This window comes from Melanerpes formicivorus, unplaced genomic scaffold (genome assembly GCF_026170545.1).
Source record: "Melanerpes formicivorus ecotype bairdi unplaced genomic scaffold, bMelFor1.0.p_v2 SCAF_1, whole genome shotgun sequence".
In the NCBI taxonomy this organism is placed as follows: Eukaryota; Metazoa; Chordata; class Aves; order Piciformes; family Picidae; genus Melanerpes; species Melanerpes formicivorus.
Genome location: NW_027142353.1, coordinates 662,731 through 681,390, shown reverse-complemented (window position 1 = coordinate 681,390; position 18,660 = coordinate 662,731).

Here is an 18,660-nt window from a genome sequence, read left to right as displayed (position 1 = left end):
AGAGATAAAATCAATGACTGAGGCCACCTTTGGGAATATGCATAAAACAAGGTGATATCCACCCATCAAGGACCCTGGAAAGGGAAGATGGTGAGACAATGGATTCACCACCTGGACCCTGATTTCCTGAGGAACAATATTTGGACACATATTGGACACATAGCTAAGGACTAAAAAACTGTATAAAAGACTTGAGCAACTACTGGCTCAGCAGAATTAAAACATGGAACCAAAAACACAGATGAAGAAAAACACAGGAGAAGGATAATGCTGCTGAGAAGGAAAATGGAGAGAATACCAGGAGAGGGAAAATGACAGAGACATCATCATGGAGCCTGGAAGAAGCAGAACTCTCTCTGTGTCCTAAGTTCCAACTGCTGCAACTCATGGAGCTAAAGATGCCGTCCAGAGGACCACCTCTCTTCTACAGCCAAAGCCTCAGCATCCTTTCTCTACAGACCCAACATCTCCTGCAGCACTTTTCCTCCACAGACTCAAACTGTCTTGGGGGGGTGAGGGGTGTGGTAATATAATTCCTTTCCTCTTCTCTCTCTTCTCTCTCTCCCTCTCTATTTTCCCTTTCTCCCCTTCTGATCCATCCACTTGATTTATGTAATAAATAGTCTAGCTGTTGAAATTTTGGCCTCATTTATACCTCTAATTTCACAACACAGGAATATTCAAAAGAATTGAGTCTCTTTCCCTCTCTGGACTGAGACAGCCAGTCAGCTCCAAGATGGACCCACTGGTGGATGAGACCCTGACAATCAGTAATGCTGTCAGGAAGGGGAAAAAATGAGATGCAACAGCATTCAAGAAAGAATCATAGAATTGTTAGGGTTGGAAGTGACCTCAAGAATCATCAAGTTCCAACCCTCTTTTCATGGGCAAGGACACCTCACACTGCATCAGACTGCCCAGAGCCACATCCAGCCTGGCCTTAAAAACCTCCAGGGATGAGGCTTCTACCACCTCCCTGAGCAACCTGTGCCAATGTCTCACCACCCTCACAGAGAAGAACTTCTTCCTAACATCCAATCCGAATCTATCATTTCTAGTTTTGTTTTTCCATTGCCCCTAGTCCTATCACTACCTGACACCCTAAAAAGTTGCTCACAAGCTTTCTTGTGGTCCCCCTTCAGATACTGGAAGGCCACAATTAGGTCTCCTCAGAGCCTTCTCTTCTCCAGACCGAATAGCCCCAACTCCCTCTGTCTGTCCTCATAGGAGAGGTGCTCCAGCCCTCTGATCATCCTTGTGGCCCCTCTCTGGACACATTCCGGCACCTCCAGATCCTTCCTCTAATAGGGGCTCCAGATTTGGTTGCAGTACTCTAGGTGGTGTCTCACCAGAGTGGAGCAGATGGGGAGAATCACCTCCCTTGACCTGCTGGCTGTGCTATTCTTGATACAGCACAGGATGTGATTGGCTTTCTGGGCTGCAAGTGCACATTGGTGGCTCATGTTGAGCTTCTCATCCACCAGCACCCCCAGGTTCCTTTCTTCAGGGCTGCTCTCAAGCCAGTCACTGTCCAGCCTATATCGGTGCTTAGGATTGCCCTGACCCAGATGCAGGACCTTGCACTTGGTCTTGTTGAACCTCATAAGGTTGTCATGGGCCCACCTCTCCAGCCTGTCAAGGTCCCTCTGGATGGCCTCCCTTCTCTCCAGCGTGTCTGCTGCACCACACAACTTGGTCTCATCAGAAAACTTTCTGAGGTTGCACTCAATGCCACTGTCCATGTTACCAACAAAGGTGTTAAATAAGACTGGTCCCAGTACTGAGAAGTGAGAATATGTAAAGGAAACAAGTATGCAGTCTGTGCAGAGGTAATACTGTTTTGGTGGGAACCTAGCACCCTGCCAAGGTCAACTCATCACATTATCTCTTCACAGAATTACAGAAATTCCTGCTACTGGCATTACTTTTATGACTGCAGTTACATAAACCTGCAAACTCAAAGCCAACTACCTTTATAAAATGTATCTTTTCTATACAAACATCTTTTCCTCAAATAAGAATTTTCATTTCTCAGTATTTTTTATCTCAGCAAGTTCCTGATGCATGATAAGAGACTTTAAAAGCTTCTTCTGTAATGTCCTCCATGAAATAAGTGCATGAATACAACATTAAGCAAAATCTTGGATTAATCTTTTTGCTTGGTATAAACTGACAGAATATAAATGCTGAGCACTGATTTGGAAGTACATCATCTGATAATATTTTGATCTAAATTTCTATATCTATTCCTTTATTACAAAAACATCCTGTCTGGAGCAGACACAGTAGGAATCTGCAATTCTTTATAGAATCATAGGATAACTTGTTTTGGAAGGGACCTTTAAAGGTCATCCAGTTTAACCCCTCCCTCCAGTGAGCACAGACATCTTTAACCCGGTCAGGTTTCCCAGAGATCTGTCCATCCTAACCTTGAATATTTCCAGGGATGAAGCATCTACCACCTCTCTGGGCAACAAGTTCCAGTGTTTCACCACTCTTATAATAAAAAATATCTTCCTTATATCTAGTCTAAATCCATCTTTTTTTTTTTTTTTTGGGGGGGGGGGGCAGTTAAAACCATTACCTTTTGTCCTTTTGCGACTAAAAAGTCTTTCTTAAAGGCTCCCTTTAATTACTGAAAGGCCACTCTAAGTTCCTCTCAGAGCTTTCTCTTCTCCACACTGAACAACCCTGACTCTCTCATGTTATCTTCACAGAAGTGTTCCAGACCTATGATCAATTTTTGTGGCCCTTCCCCACACCTTACCTGCTCCAACAGTTCCACATCTTTCCTGTGCCAAGGACTCCAGAGAGGAACAGTAACCCCAGTGGGATCTCATCAGAGCAGAGTACAGAGGAAGAATCTCCTTCTACCTGCTGGCTACATTTCTTTTGATGTGTTTGGCTTTCTGGACTGTAAGCACATGGTATCAGCTCATGTCCAGCTTTTCATCTACTAGTAGCCCCAAATCCTTCTCTGCAGGGTTGCTCTCAATTGTTTCATCTCTCAGACTGTATTGATATCAGGGGCTGTCCAGTATCAACGAGTGATATTCATGAGTGTTACTTTTTATGATCTCTTCCAGTTGGGAATGGAAAACACTTACAAACAGCAGCAGAGATTCTGGATTAGACATGTTTTGGGGGTTGACGCTTCAGGACATCCATCTGAAGACAGACTGTAATAATTGACATTTTAGAGGCTCCCACATCTCCTCTCTCTCCTCCACAGGCCACAGAATATCCATCTTATACTGAAGGAAATAAGGGTACATTTTAGTGATGGGATAGATAGTATTGTCACAGCACCTGCATCCAGAATTAACAGCCATTTCTGGAAGGCAGATAACAAGACTGAAGATACACAATCAACAAAACTTTAGACCAAATGCAAAGAAATGGTTCCTTTGAATGATAATAAAATAATATTTAGATGTGTGTTGGAACAATGTAGGATATCAGTGTAGGAAGCAGTGGCTACTAGTGCAAACAGTAATTTTTGTGGTAACATTAAGGGTGCTTTAAAGACCACTCCATAGCATATCTCCACTATGCAATTAATTAACATAACATCGTTAGATCTTTGCCACAGCTATAACAGCAATTGTTTATTAGACAATGTAGCTTTGTGTTCTTTGGGTTTTATCTTGTTCCTGTGCTTTCAGGCCTTCTACTGTCTTGCACTCCTGAGAAAACAAGTTACAACCTTGTGACTGTTCACTTACGCATTCTTATTCTAAAGTCAATGATAGTTCAATATATAAAATAAAAGATATTTGAAAGTGAAGAGATAAAGTGAGGGAATGTAAAATATTCCAGCTTGTTACTATCTAATTACAGCATGTTACATTCTTTTTTTGGTTTTGTTTGTTTGTTTGTTTGTTGGACATTTGGGTTGTATTTGCACTTTTTCTAATGGTCTAAAGATTTGACATAAAGTGTTCTTCTTTAAATGATACCAATACTGACTTACATAACAGCAATATAAATTAATTATGAGATTCAGAGGAATTATTTGCAAGCAACTACAATTAATATGAGAGCATTTAACAGGTAATTCATCTATTGTAAATCAATGTGACCTAATACTTAACACCTCCTAATTTTTGCATATATTTGCCCCTTAGGAAAGATCTGGGAGTAAAACATTGAATATAATTTTTATGGATCTGCTATGCCTGACACAAACATGATTTTCATCAAATAAAACAAAGTTTCATTGAATTACTTTACTGAAGGTATTTAACAATGACAGACCTTAAAATTATTCACTCCAAACAATCCTCAATTCTATTTTTGTGAAATAATGTGGGAGTTTGGCCCTGTCTGGGGGCCAAATGCCCATCAAAGCCACTCTATCAGTCCCCTTCTTAGGTGGGCAGGGGAGAGGGGAGAGTATAGCAAAAGGCCTGTAGTAAGATAGAAGCAATTTTAATAATGCAAAGCAAAAGTAAACAGAAATGTTATTCTCTACTTCCCATCAGCAGATGTTTGGTTTGATCACTCCTAGGAAACAGGGCAGGGCTCTAACATGTATAGTGGTTGCTTGAGAGGACAGAAGCCATGGGTAACTATCCCCACACTTCTTTTTTTCCCTTAGTTTATATATCTGAGCTGACATCATATGGTACGAAATACCCTTTTGGTCTGTTTGGGTCACCTGGCCTAGCTGTGTCTATTCACAAGTTCTTGCAAACCCTACAGTCTACTCTCGGAGTGGGGAAATGTTGGAAAAGCACAGCCTTGGTGCTTAGTTCAGCAACAGCCAAAACGCTGGTGTGTTGTGAACACCCACCTACAGCAGTGCAAAACACAACACTAGAAAGATGCTCTTGGGAGAATTCACTTCATCTCAGCCAAACCCAATAGAGAGAGTCTTCACACATTATAAAATCTCTCTTCAGTGTCTGTAAACAAAGTATCTGCATATCTTCAGTGGCTGGTCCACCTCCTTTACAAACTGTCTCGTGTATCAGAACATTTTTTTTTCTATTATTTTTATGTATTTATTTATTTTTCTTTTTTACTAGCATTTTAAGAAATAAATCTGTATTTCCTCAAATCATATAACGGGGCTTTAAAACATCCCTTCCCTTTGTAGTTCTTTCATTTCTACAGAACAAAACTGCACTCAGTTCTTTTCAATGTTGCAATATATTTTACATTCTTTAAATCAAGCACTTAAAAATAAATTTTCAGCCTTTGTTAACAAGATCAATTATCTATTGGAAGATATTTTACTGTGGGTTTGTGTAACATGCTTCTTAGATAGGACCAACTTATTCACATAGAGTTCTAAAATGTGTTCTTTTTAAAGCAAAGCTAATGAGATGTATTATTTATAATGGCTCCAGTATTCTGTAAGCATGAATAAAAATAATTACTGTACTTCATCCTTTTCACTCATAGCTACATAACTACTGTGATACCAAGAGCATTCTAACTATGTTTCTAGGCTCAAAAATTGAATAGAAATAGGTTTGACAAGGAGCTTCCTGTGTACTGTGAAGACATCATTTTCTTAAGACTTGCCTGCTTTGTTATTGTGGAACACAGTGCATAATTCAGACTTCACAAGGTTATTTTCAGTATAAATGGTTAATGCTGTAATGTTGAGTGAAAACAAGTTTACTGCTCTAAATCCTTTTGGTTCAGTCAAATCAAGGAAGAAATCACTGAAAAAATAAATGTTTCCACATATTACTGTGTCCAGTTGGAATAATAAAGCCTATTTCTGTGTTTATTTAGATGTTTAGAAAAGAAACAACTTCTGTTTGTGTGTGTAGAGACAACAGTGTCCTAAGCAAGAAGTACCATGATTAATTTATCATCATAGTAAAAATTTAAATGATACTTCATTGTTTCTGTCTTTCTTTCACATTTTGTTTGCAATCAGGGTTCATCGCTCTTGACAAGGAAGGGAAATGGAACATCAATTATTTTGAATTGCATTAAAAATATTTATTTGTCAGAAATAAAAGGGTTATTGTTGAAATACATGACGTCACATTATTTCTACAGTTCTACACATTTACATGCTTTAAATAAACTAGAAAAGGCACTTTCTCTGAAACCAACCAATATATTTCTCCACTGTATCAAGGTTTTTTACATTTGAATCTATCATAAATGCTCAAAGTAAGACACTTGCTTTATTATGGGTATGAACTCTATCAGAGCAGTTACTGGTGAACTGTGTCTGCCTTTTTCAGTCATTTTACCTATGTGGACATTCCCTGCTGCAAAACAGACCTCCACATGGATTCATCTTGCACACTTCAAGCACACATTGAAGAACACCTCTCATTGCTCCTACTATTTGTAGAAACAAATACTAATTGAGACAGATGCAGATTACCTAAGGGACGTGACCATGTGAAGAAGCCTAGGATGCCTAGTCTCTTAAATGAAGCGTCACAAGTAAAAGTTTGGAATTACACTGTATGACTCTGAGTCATATCTTACAGTAACACCTGGACTTGATAAATTTCACTAACATCAGAGATGCTGTGTAGGCACACAGAGTATTTTTTTTTTTCAGGTAAAAAACAAGGCCAGAATACATGTCCTAAATTATTCCTATTTTCATGTAGACAAATGCCTTTAATACTGCAAAGAATTGAATAAACCATGGGTGGGAAGATGAAGCTAAGGGTACATCAGAAAGTACTAAGTGTGTCAGACTGCAATCGCATAAGAACAGAAATTGCTTTCAAAGGGAGGTGCCAGAATAGTAAAGGTAGGTAACAAATAACAATTGCAAGTCATTTGGTATGATGGAGACAGTAAATTAAATCAATGAGAGAGTATTTGCAAAATCAGGACTTTGCAGAAAGTCTGTTGAATGTGAACTTATATCCTTATAACAGTGGAAAGCAGAATGCTAGTGAGACTGGGGAAAAAGAATAAAATTGTTTTTCAGTGAACTGCAGCTCCTCAGTATGCGTCATTACACAAATTCCAAACATCATAAATAAGGTGGCACTGACAAGAGCTTTTAAACAGTTAAGCACTAAAAAGTGTTGTATAGATTAGAAGTAGTCCTCATGAAACAAAACGTTGCATTTTCAGTTTCATTCATCTAATCTAGTTTAAAGAATTTGTAATGTTATGTTGGTGACTTTCTTTTTTTAAGAGAAAATTTTAATGAGGTAAGCAAATGGTGTGGGTTGCACAACACAACTGAAGTATTAAAAAAACCCAAAACCTGAATGTATTCTGTGATTCTTAAAGTCCAGAAAAAGCTGAAGACTTAATGGCTCAGGCAACATCTGTTGACACGAATATTTCAATAGTAATCACTAGGGAAGGCATCAATAACCTCTCTTAAGAACATGAAACCCTTCCAGTACAGTGAAAGTTTATTCTGGTAGTTTTTATTAAGTATTTCTAACAATCTAAAATATGGTTTCTTCCCATGCTGAAAGTTCAAACCTGTCCCTAATACAAGAGTGTGATTGCTAGCATTTCACAAGGACTTTTTGGAATAGAAAGTCTATTAATTTTTCAAAATATTTGGCACATCATACTAAGATGTAGAGCAGCACTGTGCTTTATTAGTCAAGTTAAAATTATAAGAAACTTCTTGTGCAGTAAATTACAAGCAAGGACAGATTTTAAACAGTTGTCCTTGACTGCCTTATATCTACTGGGCAAAAAAAACGCTTAGTGATTTATGATAAGAGAAATAATGACTTTATTAAAGACTCATTCAAGCTTATTTTTCAAAATATATAGTACATGTGACCATTTATTATCTCATAGGAGGATGCAGAGCAGTGCTTATGGATCAGAAAGCTAATCACGTTACTGAACTTCAGTGTATTACATTTGGAAAGTTCCTGTAACAGAGAACAGTAAACATGGAAGATGATCCTTTGTTTTTAAGGGAAAAAAAAAGTAAATTCAGAGTCCCAGTTACTTCAGATTCATAATGCAGTCAGAATATCCTTGTGTCTTGCACCTACTGCAACTTTCATTTATAAGGACTTGTAAAACTGGCAGATGGGGTCAGGGAGCAGTATAATCACCCCAAAATCCATGAGGAAGTAATTAGGGACTTTCTCAGCCACTTGGATACTCACAAGTCCATGGGACCAGATAGGATCCATCCTAGGGTGCTGAGAGAGATGGCAGATGAGCTGGCCAAGCTGCTCTCCATCACTTACCACCAGTCCTGGCTCACTGGAGAGTTCCCAGACGACTGGAAACTAGCCAATGTGATGCCCATCCAGAAGAAAGGCTGGATGGAGCAACCTGCAAACTATAGGCCTGTCACCCTGACTTAAGTGCCAGGAAAGATTATGGAGCTGATCATCTTGGGGGCAATCACAGTGCACCTGAAGGATGGCCAAGGGATCAGGCCCAGCCAACATGGATTTAAGAAGGGCAGGTCCTGCCTGACCAACCTGATCTCCTTCTGTGATTAGGTGACCCGCCTGGTGGATGTGGGGAAGGCTGTGGATGTAGTCTACCTGGACTTCCGCAAGGCCTTTGACACCATCCCCCACAGCAAACTCCCGGCCAGCACTCTGTGCTGGGTTAGGAACTGGATGGAGGGCCAAGCCCAGAGAGTGATGGTGAATGGTGCCACATCTAGCTTGTGGCCAGTCACTAGTGGTGTCCCCCAGGGATCAGTACTGGGCCCCATCTTGTTCATCATCTTTATTGATGATCTAGATGAGGGGATTGAGTCCATTGTCAGTAGGTTTGCAGATGATACCAAGCTGGGAGCAGGTGTTGAACTGTTAGAGTGTACGAGGACTCTCCAGAGGGACCTTGGCAGGCTGGACACATGGGCAGAGCCTGACATGATGGTATTCCACAAGTCCAAGTGCCGGGTTCTGCATTTTGGCCACAACAACCCCATGCAGTGGTACAGGATGGGGTCAGAGTGGCTGGAGAGCAGCCAAGCAGAAAGAGACCAGGGAGTAGTGGTTGACAGCCAGCTGAACATGAGCCAGCAGTGTGCCTAGGTGGCCAAGAAGGCCATTGGCATCCTGGCCTGCATCAAAAATACTGTGGCCAGCAGGAGCAGGGAAGTCATTCTTTCCCTGTACTCTGCACTGGTTAGGCCACACCTTGAATCCTGTGTCCAGTTCACAGTCCCCCAGTTTAAGAAGGATATTGGGACACTTGAATGTGCCCAGAGAAGGGCAACGAGGCTGGTGAGGGATTTGGAGCACAAGCCCCATGAGGAGAGGCTGAGGGAGCTGGGGTTGTTTAGCCTGAAGAAGAGGAGGCTCAGGGGAGACCTTATTGCTCTCTACAACTACCTGAAGGATGATTGTAGCCAGGTGGGGGTTGGTCTCTTCTCCTAGGCAACCAGCACCAGAACAAGAGGACACAGTCTCAGGCTGCACCAGGGGAAGTTCAGGCTCAAGGTGAGGAGAAAATTCTTCACAGAAAGAATAATTGGTCATTGGAATGGGCTGCCCAGGGATGTGGTGGTGTCATCATCCCTAGAGGTGTTCAAAACACAATTGGATGTGGCACTTGAAGCCATTCTTTAGTTAGTCATAAGATGTTGAGTGATAGGTTGGACTTGATGACCTCTGAGGTCTTTTCCAACCTTATTGATTCTATGATTTTATTAGAGAGTTGTCTGAAAAAGAACTGCATTTCATCATGGAGCTGCCATAAAACAGACACATTATCCTTTACAAAAGTTAAACAAAATAGCTGTGCTAAATGTAGGTGAAATACCCTTCTTAAATCAGTGATTTAAAATTAACACTGAGGGGAGAAGAAAATACCCTTCATTTGCATCTGCTGAAGATTCAAAATTTAACTAACTGGGCTACTCAATAGTTGTCACAGTAAAATGAAAACATAGATTCCACATACTTTAAAGCATTAAAATACAGTTTAAATAATGATTTATCTCTTTCTTCTACTGAAAACATTTCTATAAAATCTCTGTTTTACCAAAGAAAAATTAAGAAAAACCACAAACAAAAAACTCAAACAAAACAAAACAAATAATAACAATAGAAAACCAGAACACACACCCCACCCCCCAAACTGAAATAAGAAATACATAAAGATAAATATGCTTCTCTTAATTTATAAAAATCCCATTGTAATAGCACACCTCCCAAGCTTTAATGTCTTCCTACTCATCTAGGAGCTATGCTATCAAAAACTGAAAGAACTGTTTCTGGGGAAACCTAAGCACTTAAACACCTACCTATTTCCAGCATGTCTACATATGTCACAAATATTCCTCTTTCCTCTTGTTTTGATTTTTACAACTTTAACACTCTTGACCAAACAACCTTCAGCTTCAAGGCATTAGCAGAGCAGAGTAGCCATAGGGCCTCTTCTCTTGCCAACTGGTGATTGTTCCACCTGTGACTCCTGAAGTTTGTCACAGTTGAGCTGGATCTTGTATGATAGAAAGTAATTGTCAGGGAGCATGTGACAGTCTTAGTGTGTGTGTTCTTCTGTATAGTGAATTAGGAAGGATTGTAACTCTTTTTTCCATCCTGGAGACAGGAGTGTCTACAGTTGCTATCTTACCAAGAAGTAAATAATTAAAATAAAATTTCCTTTCTATTAGAAGCTAGTAATTTTATTTCATCTTTAAGTAGGCCTTCGGTATCTTTTTTAATGTGATTAAGCTGCTTGGAAGAGCTGACTCAGGGCTCTGCAACCAAGCAGGCAAAACTCAATTTTTCTAGTGTGAATATGGGATGTTAGGCTGTCTGCTACTGCAGCTAAAACAGAAGATGGAGTACACTTGAGTCAGGGGAGAGGAATGAGGATTATGTCTGGAAGAATGGATTTTCTTGTTCCTATTGGGATTTTGAGGTTACTTATTACTGCTCTTGTTAGGTCAGTTTGCTTACCAGAGCACAAGCTGCTGTTCTGCACACCTCCAGCAGCACTCATCCCAGTAGTTAGCTTAGTTCCCCAACTGCTTTAAAACACTGATTTGTATGTTGTCTTTGCTGCTAATTAAGCTGACTTTTTAAATTAATATTCTGGTAGAAAAAGTGAATAAATTGTTCATTATCTAATGACTTCCTGAGATCTGTGAACTGCTACCACATCTTCCATTAGTATTCAGTTTTCTGGTTTTCTCTGCATAATTAGCAGGACCAGCTACTCATTCATTCTGGCCTGCATCAAGAATAGTGTGGCCAGCAGGAGCCTGGAAGTCATTGTGCCCCTGTACTCAGCACTGGTTAGGCCACACCTTGAGTACTGTGTCCAGTGATGGGGCCCTCAGTTTAAGAAGGACTTTGAGACTCTTGAACGTGTCCAGAGAAGGTCAATGAGACTGGGGAGAGGCATCGAGGTTGGACTTGATGATCTTTGAGATCTCTTCCAACCTTGGTGATTCTGCGATTCTGTGATTGAGCACAAGCCTTAGGAGGAGCGTCTGAGGGAGCTGGGATTGTTTAGCCTGGAGAAGAGGTAGCTCAGGGGAGACCTAATTGCTCTCTACAACTACCTGAAGGGTGGTTGTAGCCAGGAGGGGGTTGTTCTCTTCTCCCAGGCAATCAGCACCAGAACAAGAGGACACAGTCTCAAGCTGCACCAGGGGAAGTTTAGGCTCGAGGTGAGGAGAAAGTTCTTCACAGAGAGAGCTGTTAGCCATTGGAATGGTCTGCCCAGGGAGGTGGCGGAGTCACCATCCCTGGAGATGTTCAAGAGGGAATTGGATGTGGCACTTGGTGCCATGATTAAGTAGTCATGATGTGTTGGGTGACAGGTTGGACTTGATGATCTTTGAGGTCTCTTCCAACCTTAATGATTCTATGATTCTATGAACATGTAAATTCAGAAGGTATTGTTTTTGTGAACTTGAAGACTGTTAGGAAAGATTGCTATTGTTCTTCATTACTTAGACAAAAGTGCAGCTTGGGGATAGATGGGCACTTGCATGCTAACACAGTTCTTGGTTTCTGACAAAAGTAACCTGGAATAAGCTAAAAATAATGATAAATATATGTCTTGTTCTACATAGTAATTTAACAGTTAAAGATTCATTCTGGAAGATAGAACACTGGGAACTTTTTTATACTCCACTCAATCCAAGATGAAGCAAAATCATAAATGTTGTACCCTTAGAGAATGTAAAAATTGCTAGCTTGGGGAGAAATTGGACTAGGCTTTTGTGGTCACCTGAGAGAGAGGAGATGCTGCTTATATAACAATTAGTGTCTTCTGCCCAATAAAGTCCTTAGATGCATCTTGTTGTAAGAAACTCTCATCTTTGGGGGTAGATACTTCCTCCTGGTTCTGGGCCATCAAGACTTGTGGTTTCTTTTTGTTTTATTTTCCTTTGTATGAAAGGGACAGAAATGGAAGCTATTCTGGGTTAGGGATCAGTTACACAAATTGAATATATACAAGTCTATGGCCCCTGCTAAGATGCACCCAAGAGTGTTGAGAGAATTGGCTGATGTTTTCACTCTACCACTCTCCATCATTTTTTCAAAACTGTGGCAAACAGGAGAGGTGCCTGAGGACTGGAAGAAAGACAATGTCACTCCAATCTTCAAAAGGGGCAAGAAAGCTGTTCCAGGAAACAATGGAGCAGTCAGCTTCACCTCCATCCCTGGAAAATGAGGGAGCAGCTCATTCTAGAGGTCATCTCTAGGCACTTGGAAGAGAAGAAGGTTATCAGGAGTAGTCAGCATGGATTTACCAAGGGGAAATTATACTTGACTAATCTGATAGCCTTCTATGATGTCATAACTGAATGGGTAAATGCAGGGAGACCAGTGGATGTAGTATACCTTGACCTTAGCCAGACTTTTGACACTCTCTCCCGTAATATCCTTGTGAGTAAGTTCAGGAGATGTGGGATAGAAGAACAGACAGTAAAATGGATTAGGAACTGGTTATGCAATAGAATGCAGAGTGTTGATCAATGGTGCCAAGTCCAGCTGGAGAGCTGTAACTAGTGGAGTCCCACAGGGGTCAGTTCTGTGTCCAGTCCAGTTCAACATCTTAATCAATGACATTGATGAGGGGACAGAGTGTCTGCTCAGCAAGTTGCCTGATGATACCAAACTGGGAGGCTTGGCTGATACACGTGAAGTCTGAGAGACCTGGGGCTTTTTAGTCTGGAGAGGAGAAGCTTGAGAGGGGATCTAATAAATTTATATAAATAAAAGATGTCTGGGTGTCAAGGAGGAAGGGACAGCCTCTTCTCACTTGCACCCTGTGATAAGACAAGGAGGATAGATGTAAACTACAGCACAGGAAGTTCCACCTCAACATGAACTTCTTTACTGTAAGGGTCACAAGACACTGGAACAGGCTCCTCAAAGAGGTCGAAGAGTCTCCTTCTCTGGAGACTTTAAGACCTGTCTGGATGAGTTCCTGTGTGACCTATGCTAGATTATATGGTCCTGCTCTGGCAGGGGGGTTGAACTCAAAGATGGCCAGAGGTCCCTTTCAACACCTAACATCCTGTTATCCTGTGATGCACTAACATAAAATGCTTTTATATCTCAAGCAGCACTAACTGCTTATGCTTGCCTGTAAAATACATGATCACCAGAGTTGGCTCACTGCTTTGATCACTGATAGTATGTGAGAGACTAAAAGTTTGTCTCTCTTGGTGTGACTCAACAAAGATAAAATCACTTGCTGCTTGCCGGACAACTGCTGATATGTGTTGGGCAGAGCCACTGGAAGGAAGGTGCAAAGACCAATCCTGGATGCAAATCAGCTTGTGATTGCATCGTGATAACACTGGACTACAACAATGGACCCAAGCACCCAGCCATCACGCCTTTAGGGCAAGATAATCTCCACCCATCAAGTACCCTGGGAAGGGTGACACAATGGATTCACCACCTGTTTCCTGATGTGTAAGGAGTGTGGAGGCTTGTCTGGATGGAGACGGAGGAGGCAGAGCAACCCCCTCCATCCAGAACCTTTTCCAAACACACAGAAATACACAGAAAGATTTCCGGGGAAACGATACCTGGACATTTACCTAAGGATGATTTCCTGGCCCTGGAATTCCTGAGGGACAATACTTGGATACATACCTAAGGACTAAAAACTGTATAAAAGACTTGAGCAACTACTGGCTTGTCGGGAGAAGGAAAACGGAGATGAAGGAAAACGGAGATGAAGGAAAACGGAGATGAAGGAAAACACAGGAGAAGGACCATGCCGTTCAGAAGGAAAAGCCTCAGCACCCTTTCTCTACAGACCCAGGCTACCCAGAGGACCACAGCTCTTTTCCAGCCAGAGCCTCAGCACTGTTCCCATATCAACCCAACATCTCCTGCAGAACCTTTCCTCCGCAGACTCAAACTGTCTTGGGGGGAATGAGGGGTGTGGTAATATAATTCCTTTCCTCTTCTCTCTCTCTTCTCTCTCTCCCTCTCTATCTTCTCCCTCTCCCCTTCTTATTTCCCCTTAATTGATGTAATAAATAGTCTAGCCGTTGATATTTTGGCCTCATTTGTGCCTCTAATTTCACAACATGGGAATATTTAAAAGAACCGAGTCTCCGGACCGAGACATAGTATCATTGTTATTTTTTATAGTAATGCTACTTAGTATCATTAATAGTCATATCATTAATAGGAAAGTCTCCAGGTATGTAGACAATATGGATTGAGTTTAGGTTGCCCAGATACTTTATTTTCTGGGTTCTATTAAAATAATTTGACTTTACTGTAAATGGAAAAAAATTCCACTGCTTATTGAGTTGCCCCTAATATTTTTCCATTCCTAAGAAATGCTGACATGATAGTTTAATCAGGCCAAACTCCACTGTCTTTTAGTTAAGACTCAGTTAGAGTTGCCTTTTTAGCATCCAAATCATACATGATAAAGCTTGAAATCAGTTAGATCAAATATTCCCTTTTTTTTTCTGCTTATTGAAGCAGTCTGCACTGTATGTGTGCATGCATATGTGCTTGATTTCCACTTTTGATCTTGCATGCTACATAAACGCTGCAGCCATGCCACTGTCAGGCTTGCTGATTGAAGGAATGTTTCCAGTTTTAGTCCGCCATCTGACTCTGAGAAGTAGTATTTACTCAGTGCCCTTTAACACTTATAAATACAAACAGATGCATTGGTCATGTGAGGGGTATTTCCTCTTAGAATATACCAAATTTCCTTTACAGTTATTGCAAATAAGCAAAATCATAGTTACATAAGATTTGATCCAGATTCTCATGCTGTTTCTCGGATCATTGTGCTGTTCTTCAGTATTATCAGATCAACATTTTCTTTTGGTCACGTTGTTCTTTTCCCTGCTACACCCATCAGACAATCTTTATAGGCCTTTATGTGTTATTTCTTCTATCTAGTCATAGGCTTTATTACATTTTGCACAGATGTCAGACCTTTGCTTTGAATTCCCTTATACGTGTCTTCAAACTGCCTCAATCTAGGTTATGAGTTAGGTTAAATGCCATTAGTATATTTTGCTGTTACAAGGTCAGCTTTTCTCATTTTCTTCCTCGTTTATCTGGTTGGGTAGTTTTAGGGTCTACAATCCTCTCTGAAAAGCAATGACTACCATAGTTTATGTAAAATTGATTTATAACATATGCTGCCGCTTTGTGCTGAATTACTTCTCCTTGATTTCAGATTAATTTTCCAATTTATTTGGCTTATTTATTTTTTTCCCTTACTTGTCTTTCCTTCACCTTTAGACTTCCATCTTGGGACATGACAAAATTTTATACTTCTATACATAATCCATGGTTTTGGTGACTCCTTTAATATTTTTCTAAAAATGTAAATTCAGTTTGATGATAAATTGATAATAATGACAGTTTAAAAAATTGGTGGGTGTTTTGTTTTTGTTGCTAGGGGAATTTTTTAATAAGCTGTTTATTTGCCTTAGCCATTTATTCTGATCATATTTTCTTAGATTTTATGGAAGAATAAGAAGTATTTTAAAGATAAATCAAGATAAGATACATGAACAGCAACTCATTTTTCACAAGAAACATACTGACTACTATATGCCATATCAATTTTGCAAGAACTCTTGAATACTTTAGACAAAAATTAAGTGACCTAAATTAATTTCATTCCTACTTCTGCTTTGAACTAGATCAAAATGGCTCCCCTTATTAAGTATAATCTCATGTTTAGCATGAAAGCAAAATGCAGAATGTAAGAAGAAAATTAGTTTTTTACTCAGGAAATTCCATGTCTTTGTTATTCAGACTTGGAAAAGTTTTTTCAAACAAACAAATAAAAAAACACAGCCAAAACACCCAAAATAAAACAAAGCAAGCAAACAAAAAAAATCAAACAAAAAAAAACAAACAAAAAAAATCAAACAAAAAAAATCAAACAAAAACCCAAAGCCACAACAAAACAAACCAAAACCAACTGTCGTAGTTTGGGCTGGCTGCCCTCTGCTACAGGGGTGTTTCCTGTGTCCAGAAGTCCAGCCCAGTGGGTGGACACAGGAAATTAGGTTATTTCCTACCATGATCCCTTGCACCATTATAAGTTTCGCGGCGGGGTCTGGCACTTCCTCTTTTCTTCCTCCTCCGTCAGTCGGTAACATGGGGGAGAGATCTCCTGGCTTTGGGCCTGGCTAGGCCCAAGGCCACGGGGGGATGGGCAGTCTCAGATCTGGCCAGCTGAGACTAGCCTAGCAATGGGAGGGGGAAGAAGGAGCCCTGGGGGTCTCGGGTGTACCCTCAGGTAGGGATGGGATTTCTCTGGGTCTGTTTTGGGTTCTTTTTCTCTTGTCACTGTATTTCTAGTTCTCTGCACGCACTCACTGTTCTATTTAAACTTTCCATCACTTTTGCAATCTGTTTGTTTGAGTCGTTATTTCTGCGCGTGGTGGGGAGGGGGTCTGCCCCAACCCATTACACCAACAAAACCTAAAAGCCAAGGAAGAAAATCTTCACTAAAGTTCACTGCAGCTGCTTCTTTTATAGCTGAGTCAATGTTGTAAGGAACATAGTTAAAGGCTCTACATTACTTGAAAGCAAAAAATAATCCTAAAAAGAAATTAAACTCTCTGCAAATTAAGTAACTGTGATGAAACAAATGGGTTTTATATTGTATTTCCACATAATGGAGGTCCTCCACCTGGGTCACAACAACTGCATGCTAAGCTACCAACATGGAGATGCGTAGTTGGAAAGATATCACTTGGATAGGGACCTGGGGTTGACAGTCAAGTGAATATGAGTCAGTAGTGTGCCCAGGTGGCCGAGAAAGCCAATGGCATCCTTGTTTGTATTAGAAATATGGTGTCCAGCAGGAACAGGGACGTCATCTTCTCACTGTACTCATCACTAGTGAGGCCACACTTTGAGTATTGTGTTCAGTTCTGGGCTCCTCATGTCCAAAGAAAGGCAACAATGCTTCTGAAAGCCTGGAGCACATGACCTATGTGGACCATCAGAGGGATCTAGGGTTGTTCATTCTAAAGAGGAGGCTGAGGGGAAAAGTTATCACTTTCTACAACTACCTGAAGGGAGGTTGGAGTGAGGAGGAGGCCAGCCTCTTCTCCTTGGTGCTAAGAAACAGGACTAGAGAAAATATTTACAAACTGAACCAGGGAAGGTTTAGGTTTGATATTAGGAAATGCTTCTACACTGAAATTTTTAGCAAACATTAGAATGATACACTCAGGGTGGTGGTTGAGTCACCATCCCTGGAGGTGTTCAAGCAGCATGTGGACCTGATGCTTAGGGACATGCTTTAGTGTTGACCCTTCAGTGTTGGGTCAAGGGTAAGACTGGATGGTCTTTGAGGTCTCCTCCAAACAGGCATATTCTATGAATGTGGGGTTTTATCTCACTACTATTCTGTCACTGTTGAGCTAGTCATTGCTTGATCTTAAGCACGCTGCATCATCATATCATTGACTCCTTGGTGCCTTCAGAATTATTGAGACAGCAGTTTAATGGAGGTTTTATTTTTTTTTTCTCTTACTGTAATAAGTAATTATCTTGAGTTTTCTCATTTTAAACATTTGAGGAAAATGCAGTTGGAATTTTTGTCTAGTGTCAGTGATGTACTAGATAAAATAAAAAGTGAATTATATAAGTAGAATAATGATTAATAACTCATAATGCTGAAAATAATTATCAGTAAATAATACTTTTATCATTTACTATAAAATTAAATCATGTACAGTGTTAGACATCACTTATATTACATTCAAAATGACCAAGAGAACATAAAAGGAAGTTAGAAAGATAAGACATAAGTAAAGACATAAGTTGAGCATGCTTTGAGGTGATGTTCAAAGTATTCCTTTCTGTACCTTTGTTATTCTGAGTGACTACTAGTGGAAAATCTTAAGAAAACAATAAAAATAATTTCAAACAGAATATTGAACAGAATATTGAAAGTGAAATAATAGTAGTTATGCTTCTGTAAATCACAAATATTGAGGAAAATTCTTTAAAGCTGCATTTGTATTCTTCAAAAATGTTTCACAGGTTAATATGTTAGTGTTGAATGGTTTGACTTGGATTACAATCTTTATCACAAAAAGTGGTGACAGGAGTTTTATCAAAATAAAATGTCCTACTCTTGAAATCACTGTCCTGGGGTTCAGCATTTTTCTTGATGGATACATCTGTCTTGCTCTGTTACGGTGAAGTAGCCTTTTCCTGTGTAGTGAACTTATAAGTGGATTTTGTTTTGGAAAGCAATTTAATGTTTGCTGATAACGTTGATTGG